The 16,214-nt window shown below is 52.2% G+C and overlaps 1 long non-coding RNA gene across 1 annotated transcript; it reads left to right on the plus strand.

Annotated features, from left to right (window-relative positions):
• Positions 1–12,484: 12,484 nt before the first annotated feature.
• On the plus strand, positions 12,485–15,925 carry LOC309640981. Its single transcript, XR_014252475.1, has 2 exons — positions 12,485–13,589; positions 13,872–15,925. It is a non-coding gene; the product is annotated as an uncharacterized lncRNA (long non-coding RNA).
• The last annotated feature ends 289 nt before the right edge of the window (positions 15,926–16,214 follow it).

The following is a 16,214-nucleotide window of genomic DNA, read 5'->3' on the forward strand; positions in this document are numbered from 1 at the left end:
AAAGCTACTGTCTTAGGTTTGTGAACTGGAATCCATTCCCCAAATAGGGATTTCTGTGGAAGGGGCTGTTGGCACGGTAACCTAAATCACAGCATTTTAGTCATAGATGGATCCTTTGCAAAACACAGCAGAATTGAGTGCAGCAGCTTTTGTGACTCCAGAGACCTGACATTCCTCCCTCTGGCCTTGTTAAAAAAGTGCAAACCAGAGGAAGCCTATAGGATGAAACACAGTTAAAGGGCGTTGGTTAGAGGCTTGGGGCTGGTGGAAAAGACTTCAACACATTCATATTCTATTTGACAATACCAGCCAGAGAATATTCAGTATTCTACTGCAACAGTTTTAGAAAACACTTAAATGATTTCTGTTGTTTTCCTGAACCGACAACTGGTTGTATTGTTTTGTTTTAGGAAATAAAGCAATTACCAAGTACTTTTATTAATTTTGCAAGGTTCGGACTTCCCTGGTGGCGCGGTGGTTAAGAATCCGCCTGCCAATGCAGGGATCACAGGTTCAATACCTGGTCCGGGAGGATCCCACATGCTGCAGAGCAACTAAGCCCGAGCACCACAACTACTGAGCCTGCATGTCACAGCTATGGAAACCCACGTGCCTAGCCCCTGCTCCAAAGCAAGAGAAGCCACCACTGCAGTGGTTAAGAATCCACCTGTCAATGCAGGGGACACGGGTTCAAGCCCTGGTCTGGGAAGATCCCACATGCCGCGGAGCAACTAAGCCCGCGCGCCACAGCTACTGAGCCTGTGCTCTAGAGCCCAAGAGCCACAACTACTGAGCCCACGTGCTGCAACTACTGAAGCTCGCGAGCCTAGAGCCCCTGCTTCGCAACAAGAGAAGCCACTGCAATAAGAAACCTGCGCACCGCAATGAAGAGTAGCCCCCTCTCGCTGCAACTAGAGAAAGCCCGCAGGCAGCAACTAAGACCCAACGCAGCCAGAAATAAATAAAATAAATAAATTTTTAAAAAAGAAAAAAAAAGATTCAACCATTAATATTGAACTGGATTTAAAATATCTTTGGGGGAAAATATGCATTTAAAGCATGGAGCGTATCTTTCTTGAATAAGTAAAATGAATAAAAATGTATTTGAGGTTTTTCTGATGTGCAATCTCTGACCAGCATCCTCTTTCCATCCCTGTCCCTGACCCAGGTTATCAGCCCTGAGAATGGGATACCGTGGAAACATCCTCAAAGCAAAGCAAACACTCCTTCTCCCCCCTCCCTCCTTAACCTGTCCATTGAGGGGCTTTTCTGATTTTACGGACTTGGAGATTTAAGCTGTGTGTCTTAGGACAGGTGATTTCCCTCTATGAGCCTCGGTTTTCTCTCCTATATAATGGAGAAACAATATCCACCTCCCAGGGCTGTGGTACAAAATAACAGAGACTGTATTTGTAAAATTACTTTAAAATCAAACACAGTAAGTCCCTGATGGGTTCCTTTTTTGGCTGTTCCATGCAGCTTATGGGCGCACAGGCTTCAGTAGTTGTGGCACGTGGGCTCAATAGTTGTGGCGCGTGGGCTTATTTGCACCGCGGCATGTGGGATCTTCCCGGACCAGGGCTCGAACCCATGTCTCCTGCATTGGCAGGAGGATTCTTAACCACTGCGCCACCAGGGAAGCCCTGAACTTGGTTTGGAGTAACGTGGGGAGCCGGGCAGGCAAAAGAGAGAAAATTTTCATGTTAAAATGAAATGTTTCAGTCACACATCCTCTGGGACCAAAGCTCTGGAACAAATTCGTGCTCGTCAGAGGGGCTAGTTGTGGAGTCGGGACTGGCCTCATGGCGTGGTCCCAGGTGTGGCCTTTCCAGCGAGCAGTGACCTGGGCTCCTGGCCTCACGAAGCCCAGGGTCCCAGGAATCGGGGAGTAGCGCCTGCTTTCACCCACTGCTCACTTTCGCACCATGAACTCCAAGAGAGGCCAGAACGCCCGCTCCAGGGGTGGGAGGCCAAGCCCGTCTCTGGAAGGAGGGCGGGAAGCCATGTCCTGCAGGATCATGGGGTCCAGCTCTCCCTCCCATTTGCCCTCCCCCCACCCCAGTAGCACCCAGCGCACTGCACTGCACCCCGTATTTACTCTGCGGATAGTGATGTGTCTCCCTTACCAGACACTGAGCTTCCTCGGTGCAGGAACAGCCTTCATCCGCTCCAGGGCCTGAGCCTGCCATCGTCAAGATGAGAAAGGAATGAACTCACCCTGGATCCAGACCCACCGCCGCTTCCTGGGTTAGGGCCGCACCCGCCTAGCCGGTTGCCCACCTCCAGCGGGGCCTCTTCAGGGACTGACCTTCCCATCACACTAGTCCTGGCCCTCAGGATGCTCGCTGTGTTCTGGGAGTGACTTGCAAACTCTTTAGCATAACAGGCCCACGTGACCTGCCAGCTTAGCTCCCACACACCCCCTCGCCGCCCCCCGACGGTTCCCAGGCGAGTCCTGGGGCCTTGCTGCCTCTGGTCCTTCACAGACACCTGGCGGCACCCTCAAGTTCTCCTCTCCACTTCGCCCAGGTGAGTCCTTGGGTCCAGCTGTCTCCTGTGGCCTCGCTGGCCACCCCCCGTCCCCTGCCCACTGTGCACGTCCCCATCACGGCGTTGTCCCTCCGTGTGGGTGTCACAGCTGCCGTTGGTTCAGCCCCGCAGCCCGCGAGGGCCGGACGCAGGTCCGTCTCTGCACCACGATGCCCTCCGAGCCCCGCCCGGGGCCCAGGTCTCCGTCCCCTGAGGGCGGGATAAATATAGGGTCTGGAAGAGGCAGGAGGAAGGAGCAGCTGCCAGCAGAAGGGATGGGGTAAATGCGAGAATAAAGAGAAGTAAAAGGGTTCTTTTGTTGTTTGTTTTTTGGTTTTTCTTGGGCTGTGCTGTGCAGCCTGTGGGATCTTAGTTCCCCTGACCAGGGATTGAACCTGTGCCCTCGGAAGTGAAAGCACGAAGTCCTAACCTCTGGACCGCCAGGGAATTCCCTTTATTTTCTTTTTCTAAAGGGTCTAATGTAGAGCCCAGGGGTGAACAGCATGGGGCACAGATGAGGGGTCGTAGATCTGGGGGACCAGCCTATGGGTTTTGTTCAGACACATTACACCCTTCGTCCCTGTGACGCATTTGAGTGGAAACGACTAACAGGAGGTTGGAAATCAGAGTCAGGAGGTGCAGTTGGGCAGGCTCATGAGGGAGGTGGCCGGGCAGACTTGAGGGAGATGAGCGGGGGTCCCAGGGCCAAGGCAAGGGCGGTGGATTTGGGGCAGGAGGTCTGGGTGTATTGATGGGAAGGCCGAGGGCGGAGAAGGAAACTCAGGGACAGGAGGGGGGAGCCCAGCGAGGCCCAGGGGTGGGGGGCAAGGTCAGCTGGGGAGCAGTGGGGACAGCCTCCTTCCTCTGGGCGAGTGGACGCAGACACAGGCGTCACAGAAGCCGGCGAGGACGCCTCACGCATGGCACCCTCTCTTCTCCGTAACTTGGAAGATTGTCTGGGAGTCCAGCTCTGGCCCTGCCAGTGACCGGCCGCCCTGTCTTGGCTGCTCGTGGAACCAGTGTCCCAGGCCTCCGAATGCTTGGAAAACACCCCGTCTGTACCCCTGATAACCCAGCAACCTCATTACAGAGACTCTTTGTTGCCTTAAAAACTCATCTTTGCCACACAGCACATGTTCCCGCCAAGCTGTCCAAACTTCGAAGGGACTGCCTGTTGGGGCAGAGCGAGTCCAGGGGACAATGAGAAAGGGCCGTGGTGAGCCAGGCCCACGGTTTACACGCACCGGCCTTGGGATCCAGAGGACGAGGTCCTAACCCTGGGCCTGGAATAGAACTGCACGACCAGAAGACAAGGGCAGACCCTCTGGAGCATTAATTCTTCTCTCTCCAGTGGAGAGCTCCTTGGGCAGCCCCAGCTCTGCTTCGGGTAAGTGCCATCATTTGTGTATTTGCATCGAGCACCTGCCCTGTGTAAGGCACTGGCGAGGGCTGAGGAGCGTGTGGAAAGGAATGAAACACCAGCCTTGGACGTGAGGGTGCAGCGCTGGTCAGCAGAACCGGGCTGTGAGCTGCACGTGCAATCTAGAACTTTCCAGTAGCCACGTTAAACAAAGAATCAGGGGACTTCCTTGGCGGTCCAGCAGTTAAGACTCTGCGCTTTCCCTGCAGGGGGCGCGGTTCCATCCCTGGTAGGAGAAATAAGATCCCACGTGCCGCGTGGTGTAGGGCCCCCAAATAAATAAATTAATAAGCTAAAAAAAAAGAATCAGGCGAAATTAATTTTAATGTTTTCTTAAACTCAATATATCCAAATGTTATTGTTTCAACATGTAATCAATATTTTTTTTTTCTTTTTTTTTTTAATTTATTTTTGGGTGTGTTGGGTCTTCGTTTCTGTGCGAGGGCCCTCTCCAGCTGCGGCGAGCGGGGGCCACTCTTCATCGCGGTGCGCGGGCCTCTCACTGTCGCGGCCTCTCTTGTTGCGGAGCACAGGCTCCAGACGCGCAGGCTCAGTAGTTGTGGCTCACGGGCCCAGTTGCTCCGTGGCACGTGGGATCTTCCCAGACCAGGGCTCGAACCCGTGTCCCCTGCATTGGCAGGCAGATTCTCAACCACTGCGCCACCAGGGAAGCCCTGTAATCAATATTTTAAAATTATTACTAGGCATTTTCTGCTCTCCTTTTTTCGTAGCAAGCCCTCCAATCGCGTGTATTCTGCACACACAGCGCATCTCGATTCCGACCAACCAGGCTGCAGGTGGCTCCTGGCTGCTCTTGGGCAGCCCCGTCTCAGTATTTAGGTGAAGGTGAAAAGGGGCTCCGGGTCCCCCCCCCATGCCCCCCTTGGTGCCTGTCGGCGGCTGGATGATGTGGGTGTGGGGTCCCTTCTGAGCTGCTCCTCCCCCCGCACCGTCACCCCATCCCTGCCGCAGAGCCAAGCCTCCTCCCCAGGCGACAGGAGCAAAGGTGGTTACTGTCTTTCTTCTCAGGACCCTGGGAGTGAGCATGTGGAGAGGCTGCGTGTCCAGGCCCTGGAGGCTGAGTTCCTGACGACTTGGGCTGAGAGATTGTTTCCAGGCTTCCTCTGGCCTCTCCAGTGGCCACCCCCAGCCTCACTTCCAGGGGACATCTGGGCTTTTCCTTTATTTGACCAGCATCCTTCCTTTGGGGGAACTGCCCCACCCTACTAGCCCTGTTTCATCGAATTTAGGTGGGCCGTCAATCCCAGGGCTCCGCACCCCGCCACGCGGGTATTTGACCCCCCCAAGCCCATCGGTAGCTCCCTCCTCGAATGTAAACACTGAGCAGAAACAGGGGGGCTCGAGGCAAGTTGAGGCAAGTTGGAACCAGCGCCCAGGAGCCACCTAAGTGCCGAGACTCCTTTCAAAGAGGGTGGTTTGATCCTTCCTTTGGTTCTGTGAGCCGTCCTCCAACACCCCTCGTCCCTTCCTTCCCCGCCTCCAGTTAGCAAGAATCCACTGCTGTTACTTATAAACACAGCATTGGATGCAAAATTTTAACCTCAGCTTTGCAAAAAGGGAAAAAGTAGACTCAGAATATATATATATATATACACACATATACATATATATTTGACTCCCGTCATATGTATGCATACACGCATATGTATGATTAATTTCCCTTTTTAAACTATGCTGCTATAGGCTTTTTAAGGTTAGCACTAGGTTTGTTTGGTTTTCTTTTTTGAAACAAGGATAGTTGGGAGTTTCCTGTGCTTCAGCACACTCCAAAGTCGGTTCGTGCCCCAGTGATCACACCACCTGCCCCCTCTGGGCTTAGCGGTCAAGTGGCCAGTGGGGTCTGGAATCAAGTGGCCGTGGGGTCTCAGCCCCCGTGGAGAGGCCGCTTCCCACAGCAACCTGCTGTTGGTGTCAGCTCGCTCCCTCCCGTTGAGGGACTGAATTTTTTTTTTAATTAATTAATTTTATTTTTGGCTGCATTGGGTCTTCGTTGCTGTGCGCGGGCTTTCTCTAGTTGCAGCGAGCGGGGGCTACTCTTCATTGTGCTGTGCTGGCTTCTCATTGCGGTGGCTTCTCTTGTTGCAGAGCACGGGTTCTAGGCGCACGGACTTCAGTAGTTGTGGCAAGCGGTCTCAGTAGTTGTGGCTCACTGGCTCTAGAGCGCAGGCTTAGTAGTTGTGGTGCAAGGGGCTTAGTTGCTCTGCGGCATGTGGGATCTTCCCGGACCAGGGCTCGAACCCATGTCCCCTGCGTTGGCAGGCGTATTCTTAACTACTGCACCACGAGGGAAGTCCTGAGGGACTGAATTTTTAATATTTTATTCCCCCACAAAACCAGCAAAAACAAATGGCTGATGAGGTGAATAACATTCTCTTAGGATAAAGACACCACACACGAGTATTCTTGGTGCTTCAAAACGTTGTGTGACATGGTCACTGGGCAATCATGGATTTGTTTTGCTTCGGCGCATTTCCTTAGGGGGGAAAAGGTAAATACTCCCTTTATATTTAATTGAGAATATGAAGGATTATACAAATTAACATTCATTCCACACACTCCCCAAATACACATAAGATACTTGGAAAGAGCAAGGGGAAGTTGGGGAATATTACACCAATACTCAGATGCTGCTTATTACTCTGCAGAAATGTGTGTCTATAGAAAAGTTGGTCTTGATATTTTGGTCAATGACAGAAAAACAACCACAAAAAAGAGAGACTGCGACTCTTCTGAAGTGTGGAAATATGTGCCATTGCAGCTGCTGCCCATGGGGGAGACGCAGTAACTTTCACACAGAAAACCAGAAGGTCGAGTTCATCCAAAGGACGATCCTCTGTGTTCTAAAGTTTGATGGCAAATGGGGAGTCAGAAGGCCTGATTTTGGGACTTCCTGGCGGTCCAGTGGGTAAGATTCAGCGCTTCCAGTGCAGGGGGCCCAGGTTTGATCCCTGGTCAGGGAACTAGATCCCACATGCCGCAACTAAGACCCGGCGCAGCCAAAATAAATAAATAAATATTAAAAAAAAAAAAAAAAAGAAAGCCTGATTTTTTTTACAGTTCGTGTGCTGCCGCTTACCAGCTGTGTGACCTTGGTGATGGGGCTGAACCAGAAAACGGAAGCAAAGCGTGAGTTGGGGCAGGGATCCTGCTGCAGCGAAAGCAGATGCGAATGCGGGCCGGGGTCTGACTGGCTGCCGGCGCGTCCTGGCTCCGGGGCCCAGGGCCTCTCACCTTCCTGGGACTGTGTGTCCACTGCCAGGCGGTGAGGCAAATCTCCCAGCACCGTTGGGATTATTAAACAGAGGCGACATAATGAAGGCGCCTCGCATGGTGCACGGGCTTAAGAGATGCTATTTCCTTTTCCTTTTTATTTTTTTGGTTAGAACTTGAAGCGCACATATTTAACTTTACCCAACCTGATTTAAAAGTATAAAAAATATATAAAAGACAAGTGAAAGCGGAATACGAGGACGGGGAGAGGTGGGGTTAAAACTCTCACCTGGCACCCAGAGGCTCCTGGCCCCGGCGACCCCCCTCCAGGAAGGGAGTCATTGTCACCGCGTCCAGCGGAGCCCAGATGACCGGTGACTGGGCGCCAACACTCAGGACGCACACGCGCGGTTAAACAGAAGAGACATTTTGTCGCAAAAAGACAGCATTTGCCCCTGGCCGCTGCAATTAGGGGGACTTTCGGATGATGGACCGTGGGGGGAGCTCCCGAAAGCTGGGGGGCCTGTACAAGCCATGCATTTCGCAGCTTCACCTCAAACACACTTTTTAAGCTGTTTTTTGTTTGTCTTTGGTTTTGGCTGCACCGTGTGGCTTGCGGGAGCTTAGTTCCCCGACAAGGGATGGAACCCGCGCCCCCCACAGTGGAAGCGCAGAGTCGCAACCACTGGACAGCCAGGGAAGTCCCACCCCAAACACATTTGGCGTGGAGAATTCTCTAGCTTTTCTACAGTAGAATGGGGACAGCAAGAAATAGGAAAATAACTGATGGGGGCAGAAAACACATAAACAATTATGTCTCTGCAATTAATACCAGTACTGAGAAGCAACCAGACTCGTGGGGTGCGGTTGGCACAAAAGAGCAGAGGAGAAGGGGCAGCAGCTCATAAGGGCCGGAAGCCTAGCCCTGGTCGGCTCTGGTTCAGGGTGGGGAAGCTGGCTTGTTGTATTTTTGACTTTGTATTATTTTCTTCTTTTTTTTAGATATTTTATTTATGTATGTATGTATGTATTTATTTATTTGGTTGCACCGGGTCTTAGTTGTGGCAGGTGGGCTCCTTAGTTGTGGCATGTGAACTGTTAGTTGTGGCACGCATGTGGGATCTAGTTCCCTGACCAGGGATTGAACCCGGGCCCCCTGCATTGGGAGCACAGAGTCTTAACCACTGTGCCACCAAGGAAGTCCCTGTACTATTTTCTATTTGGCTTAATTTCCCCCCGAAGTGGATATGGTCAATTTCATAGTGGTAACATACTCTCTGCTGACTGTCTCAAATTGTGACTCAAATGAGCTGCTGGAATAGCTGAGGGGACTCAAAGTTCCATACGAGACTGTGAGTGTCACAGGACGGGGAACAGCCAGGGGTGTGGCCACAACCTGTGCCCAGGGCGAGCGGCCTGTGAACGGGCCCATGGAACAGCACCTGTGTGGTGCCTCCTTGTTTAGGGCTCTACTTCTCACACCAGGACTTAACCAGGGAACAAAGGAGAAAAGAACTGGAGCAGAAGAAGAAGAGGTTTCACTGCCCCACGACTATAGTACCTAGGAGCCTAAGAAGATCCCCGCCCGGCATCTGTGGCCTGAGCAACTCTAGTCGACGCCCCGCTCCACCCCAACCCCCAGGCAGCCTCTTCCCAGGAGGACCCTCTCGGTGCTGTCGGTGTGGTCGGTGTGGGTGGTTGTTTGTCAGCGCTAATAGGAGAACCCTGGGCGGGAGGGGCGGGTAGTTCTTAGACTCCTGGGAGGTTCAGTAGTGGCCTCTGGGGAGACACTGTGTCTGCCCCCTGGGATTGTTAAAAGCCTGGAAATGTTGGAATAAGCATCTTCATAATAGGGATGAATTTTCTGCAGTTCTGCCTGAAGATTACAGGGCCAGTGGTAGGGACTGAATTGTCCAAAATTCACATGTTGAAGCCCCCCAGTGGGACTGTATTTGGAGATGGGGCCTTTAGGGAGGTAATTACGGTTAAATGTGGTCATAAGAGTGGGGCTCTGACCCAGTAGGACTGGTGTCCTTACAAGGAGAGGAAGAGACACCAGGAGTGTATGCACAGAGGGAGGCCAGGTGAGGACACAGCGAGAAGGTGGCCGTCTGCAAGCCAGGATGAGAGGCCTCACCAGAAACTGACCCTGCTGGACCTTGGTCTGGGGCTACCTGTCTCCAGAACGGTGAGAGGGCCCCCATCCACGGTGCTCTGCTCTGCAGCCCGAGTGGACTCATACAGATGGTCAAAGACCACTTGGGGGATCCCTGTCCATCCACGAAGGAGCAGGAAAGAGGGAGGCGCTCGATTCACGCTGAGATTTGTGGGAAACGTTATTTTCATATTAAAACACACAGGTATATTCTGGGACACGGATGGCCTTATAAGCAAAGGCACTGCCCGTAGCAGCAGTGGGCTGGGTCTGGGGTTCAGTCTGTCCATCCAGGGAGGCAGACGTCCCAGGACCGGAAGCTGGGCACACGAGGGGCCAAACCAGTGCTTGAGAGTCCCCTGGGGCTTAGCAGTAGCTGGAACCACTGCCGCCTGAGGGTTAGAAGGACGCAGGGACCAGGCGACATCACCGCTCCTGAAGTGCTAGTGTCTGGGGGGATGCCAGCCCGTGGGGGGAGCCTCGTCCAGCTGCAGGTGGGCTCAGGCGGGAGGCGCAGCCTCTGCAGGACACACAGCCTTTGTAGGAGAAGAAGCTCTGGCCTGTTCCTGCCTCCCGTCGGCCTGGGAGACGCAGTCCCGCCCACGAAGGGCAGAGAAGGGGGCTCACCCGAGCGCAGCTGCAGGGGTCCTATGGGCACAATCCAAGGTGCGCTGGTTGATGGACTTCCCTGCGCTTTCCTAGCTCTGAAGCCTGTGGGAAGGGGGGCCACGTCCTCAGCCGCCTTTACTCTGACACGGAGGAGCCTCTCTAGTAGCTGGGTGTGTGCCTGACGTCCTGACCCACCCGTGGCCCCCTGGTGGCTTCTCTGGCCGCGCCTAGTCCCAGCACGGGGGACACTCTGTGACCTGGGACTGGCCCTGAGGGTCGACTGTCAGTCACCCTGCGTCACAGGGTGCTCAGGGGGCAGCTGCTGACTCTGGGCTCTCGGGGCTGCTCCAGCTCTGCTCCTCGGATTCTGTCCAAATCCTAAGTATTCTTCGAGGCAGTGCCTCTCCCAGGCCGAGGGGGAGCCTCTCTTCCTCGCATGTTGCTTTCCTCTCTGCCCGCGCTTACTCTCTCCTCTTTCTATTGGAAGGAGCTGCTGACGAGGCCGGCCCTGTAACTGGGGCCACGGAGGTTTTCATCCATGTTGCCGCTGCCGCGCCCGAGCAATGCTTTGCACTAGTACCTAACCAGCATCCATTGAAATAAAACGATGTTAAGGGACCGGGTCTGTGACGGTCTGAAAGCGTGTGTCCCTCCACATTTCACGTGCTGAATCCTAACCCCCAGTGTGAAGCGAGATCCTTGGAGAGGTGATGGGGACACAGGTGTGATGAGGTCACCCGCGGCATGAGTGCCCTTATGAAGAGGCCCAGAGAGCTCTCCCTCCTTCCCGCCAGCGAGGACGCAGCGGGAGGAGGGGGGTCTCAGAACCACGAAGGGACCCTCGCCAGACTCAGAATCTGTGGCACCCGCACCTTGGCCATCCAGCGTCCAGACTGTGAGAGACAGGCTTTGCTGTTGATGAGCCACTCGGTCTACGGTGCTTTTGTCAAAGCAGCCCAAACGGACTAAGACAGGGTCCCTTCCCCAAACTTTGAGCCGCCAGAGTGTAAAATGTACTGTTCTGGGCTCGCGGCTGCAGGCCCACCATCACTAGTTCTCTTACCCCTCCCTGTTTCCACTCCAGCAAATTCAAACCCGCCCATCTGCCAGGCAGAGGAAATCCCACTGTATTCCAGCTCTGGAAAAGAAGACTCCTGTGCCTTAGGGGCCGAGGGTCAGGAAAGGAAGGTCCTGTCTGCTGAAGAGCTCAGGCCATCACAGCCAGAAGACAGAGGAATTTAGCCCATGGGACTCACCTGTGATGGGGCACCTGGCGTCCTTTTCCCCCCTGCTGGGCGGCCGTCAGCGGTCACTTCACCCCCATTTTCCTGTTTCTGTAAAACGAAGGGACTGAACTAGATGCCTTTGAAATCCGTTTCAGATCTAAAAATCTTCTGATTCTATAATTAATCAAGTCCCCCGGCTTTACTGGGGGACTGGAGGTATAATTGAAGTATAATTGACAAACTGGTATGTACTAAAGGGGAACGCCGCCATGATTGATGCACCTGTGGGATCCACCCACTGCCTCACTGTTTCCTCCGTGTGTGGACGCCCCAGGTCGACTCTTAGCAAAGTTCAAGTGTACAATGCATGTTCTTAACCAGAGTCACCATGCTGCGTGTGATGTCCTCAAGTGAAACTCTTTCTAAGTTCACTTAAGCCAACTTAATAACGATTCTCATTAAATTGTTTTCAGGTTTGTTAAGTTCAATTCACAGGAAAGCTCTTGCTAGGAGAGCAGCACATCTCGGTCACTCGGAGGCCTTGTCGACACCTGACCCGAACCCCAGCTTTGGAGGTCACGGCTCACCTGCTCTCCCCAAACCACCTTGCAGGTGCCATGTGCCACCTGCAGAGAACAGGAGCGGAAGGAGAATTGGGGGAGGGGAGGCTTCTCTTTACTGTGATCTAAGTTTCCTGCCCACACCCCCCCACCTGTCAGGCTGATCTCTTGCCTGTTGCTAGCATTTGATCTCCTCTTTGGAACCAAGTTAATTGCTTTTTTTTTTTTTGCTTGTTCAGGTAACAGTCTGGTATCATCTTCAAAGGCCAAATGTCTGGAAGAGAAACAGAATGACACCTCATAATTTACTGGCCTCTGCCTCTGATTAATAATTTTGGACACTTTAACCTATGCGGCCTGTTCTTAGGAAGCTCAAAGTTTTAATTGGAAAAGACAGAGAGATTTGTGTATTAAGAAGGGGTTAGGAGTCCCTCAATTTTCTCTGTGAACATGCTTATGTGTAAGGAAACGAAAAATAAATAAAAGGGCAGAGAAGTATCTGACCAAGTGGGTATTTTGTTTGTATTTTAAGCTGTTTTTTTTTTTAAATTAATTTATTTATTATTTATTTTTGGCTTTGTTGGGTCTTCGTTGCTGCACGTGGGCTTTCTCTAGTTGCAGCGAGCAGGGGCTACTCTTCGTTGCGGTGTGCAGGCTTCTCACTGCGGTGGCTTCTCTTGTTGCGGAGCACAGGCTCTAGGCACGAGGGCTTCAGTAGTTGTGGTACGTGGGCTCAGTGCTCACGGGTTTCAGTAGTTGTGGCTCGCGGGCTCTAGAGTGCAGGCTCAGTAGTTGTGGCGCATGGGCTTAGTTGCTCCGCGGCATGTGGGATCTTCCCGGACCAGGGCTCGAACCCATGTCCCCTGCATTGGCAGGCGGATTCTTAACCACTGCGCCACCAGGGAAGTCCAGCTGTTTTATTTTTAGTCAAAGGCAATTCCTGGGTGACAGGCCCACTGCCCCCTTTAAGAGTTCCCTTAAACAGCAAAGGAAGCGCCACACTCACCCAGCACAAGGGAGCAAGTTTGGGATAAATTGTCTCTTTTCATTGAGCTGGAAAACATATCAGAACACCTAGCTGGAGAGTAAAGCGGTTGCTTTTCTGGGGCTTTCTGTGTGGTGCTCCAGAAGCCGGCTCTGGGAATAGCCAGTGAAGCCTCAGAAAAGTCAGGCGCCCTCCTGTTTGCTGGTGAATAAACCCGCCCTGGTTCCCCGAGGATGTTTTCCTGGCTTCTTTCCTGTACCATCAGCCCAACATGTGTGACCTCAGCTACCTGCTTACAAGTAGGGCTGCGCTGTTACCAGTTACCAAGGAGATGCACAGCAGAGGCTGCCGGCACGCCAGGCCTGCAGTTCCTTCCAGTCTGGCCTCACCTGCCCACACCCGAGTCCCCGCACGGTCACCTGCCGGCCCTTGGGCCCCAAGCCTGCGTGCTGCTCTCTCCTCTTCCCACAGCTCTGCGTGTGCACGATTCCACCTACATTTCTGGAGCAGCTGTCCTCTGCGAGGAACTGCGATACGGGAGGTCATGAAGCTGGACAGAATATATAGCTTTTGTCTTTCTAAGGGAAAAAAAATATATCAAAGACGTGGCACTTGAGCTGGGATTGGAAGGAGGGTGGGGATTTTTCTAGGGTGAGGTGGGCAAGGTATTGATAGATTACAGTGGGTCAGTTCGGTTGGATTCATTTTTAGTTGAATTTTTCAAGATCCCTCCCCCGCAAGTGCCCCCCACACAGGGAAAGGCCGTGATGGCCATGTGTGTGCGATGGACCCTGTCCTCCTCCCTGGACCCTCTGCACAAGCGGCTGGCCAGCTTCCTCACTTGTGAATCTGAACTCAGGGTTCGCAGGTGCTGGTGAGTTTCTTCCTCTGTGGGACAACAGTCCTCTACCTGTGCCAGCGCGCAGGAGAAAGAGGCACCAAACCAACACCTAGAGAAGGTGGGGTGTGTGTGTGTGTGTGTGTGTGTGTGTGTGTGTGTGTGTGTGTGGCTTGGGCTGCAGGGGGCCAGCACCTCCCAGGTCCAGGCCCCAATCCCCTGAGAACCTGGACCAGATGTTACACCTGTGGGTTTTATAAGATTTCTTCAAATCCTGATAATAAGCATTCTCTTTTTTTGCTTGCTTGTGTCTTTCAGTTACTTAGCATCAAAAGCGTTTAACTAAGACACAGCGGCAGAAACACTGGAATTGATAAAAAGAGGCGGGGTCTGAGATGTTCTCCTTTGCCCGGAGTTCAAGGTGGGAAGTGCTTGGCCACCAGGCTGGAAGGGCAGGTTGTTGGAGACACATCGTGGAGACCCCGACTGCCACACACAGAAGTCAGGGTCATGTTGCTTAAGGAGTAAAGAAAGAACGACTGATGTTTCAAGCAAAAGAGCAATTCACTTTCAGAGGCGGCTTCAGAAAGCTGGGCCCAGATGGAGGCAGAACACGTACTTGAAACCCCGCTGGTAAATGACAATATTTTCTGGTTACATTTCTAGACCTTGGGAAAATCACCTAAACTTTAAACTTGGTTTCTGCATTTCTAAAATGAGAATATTAATGCTTAGCTCATAAGATCTGGGGGGAAATCATATGTAATAATGATAATAAATTGTCAAATACTAAGCACTCAAATGGTATTTTTTTTAATATATATAAATTTATTTATTTATTTATTTATTTTTGGCTGCATTGGGTCTTCGTTGCTGCGTGCGGGCTTTCTCTAGTTGTGGCGAGCGGGGGCTGCTCTTCGTTGCGGTGCATGGGCTTCTCATTGCGGTGGCTTCTCTTGTTGTGGAGCACGGGCTCTAGGCACACAGGCTTCAGTAGTTGTGGCACGTGGGCTCAGTAGTTGTGGCTTGTGGGCTGTAGAGCACAGGCTCAGTACTTGTGGGGAAAGGGCTTAGTTGCTCCACAGCATGTGGGATCTTAGTTCCCCGACCAGGGCTCAAACCCGTGTCCCCTGCATTGGCAGGGGGATTCTTAACCACTGTGCCATCAGGGAAGTCCTCAAATGGTATTTTTTTAAAAAAATATTTATTTTATTTATTTGGTTACACCGGGTCTTGGTTGCGGCAGGCATGCTCCTTACTTGTGGCAGACGGTCTCCTTAGTGGCAGCTCGACAGCTCCTTAGTTATGGCATGGGCACTCTTAGTTGCAGCATGCATGCGGGATCTAGTTCCCTGACCAGGCATCGAAACTGGGCCCCCTGCATTGGGAGCACAGAGTCTTAACCACTGCGCCACCAGGGAAGTCCCTCAAATGGTGTTATTTTTATCTTTCTTGTCTCTAAATTCCCGTGACACTTATTACCGATACCGTATGTATTTATTTATTTTTATTTTGGCCACACGGCTTGTGGGATCTCAGTTCCCCGACCAGGGATGGAACCTGGGCCACAGCTGTTAAAGTGCTGAATCCTAACCACTAGGCCACCGGGGAACTCCCTAGCCTTACTGATTTTTAAATTATTTTGGGGATACTGACTTTGTATCATAATCAGATGAAAAGCCTCCAGGCAGTGAGGACACCTTAAACGGTTTTTGTGTTTCTCGTCCTTCCTGCTGAGCGTCTGGGCCCGCTCTGTGAAGAACTGTGTTCTCTGATTGACTGGCTGCTGGCTGCAGCAGGACCTTCTGCGCTGGCGTTGAAAGGCTGATAAACATTTCCACATGTTGACTCTTCATGAGCTGATGGTCTGGGTTTGGGGCTGAGCAGGAAAATGACCACATCACTGAAGCCACTTCCCAAATTACGAGATTTAATGAGCCAAGGAAATTAAATTATCCTCTAAAGTGTACTTTCTGGTTTAGATTATGACTGGGTGGCAGCCACCAAACCTTGTGGAAAAATGACACGCAGAACTGGGCTCAAAACACTACGATTTTACTCATTCATTCACGTTTATTAAGAATCTACTATGTGGGGGCTTCCCTGGTGGCGCAGTGGTTGAGAATCCGCCTGCCAATGCGGGGGACACGGGTTCGAGCCCTGGTCTGGGAAGATCCCACATGCCGCGGAGCAACTGGGCCCGTGAGCCACAACTACTGAGCCTGCGCGTCTGGAGCCTGTGCTCCGCAACAAGAGAGGCCGCGATAGTGAGAGGCCCGCGCACCGCGATGAAGAGTGGCCCCCGCTTGCCGCAACTAGAGAAAGCCCTCGCACAGAAACGAAGACCCAACACAGCCAAAAATAAAAATAAATTTAAATAATAAAAAAATAAAAAAGAATCTACTATGTGAACAGTATTGAACCGAGCGAGTCTGTTGCCCAGACATACACAGCATAGGGTCCCTGCCCACAAAATCTGTGATCTGTCAGGAGGACCAAACCATGGAAATGAACAATTACAACACAAAGCACTATGTGATAAGTACAATAAAAATGGTAGAAAGGCTAAAAGAGCCTATGAGGACCAAGAAGTCAGGAAGGGCCTCTTGGAGTAGGTGTCACACACACTGGGCTTTGGAGGGTGAGTAGGATTTAGGATTT

This window comes from Balaenoptera physalus (genome assembly GCF_965194825.1).
Source record: "Balaenoptera physalus genome assembly, chromosome: 13".
NCBI classification, from domain to species: Eukaryota; Metazoa; Chordata; class Mammalia; order Artiodactyla; family Balaenopteridae; genus Balaenoptera; species Balaenoptera physalus.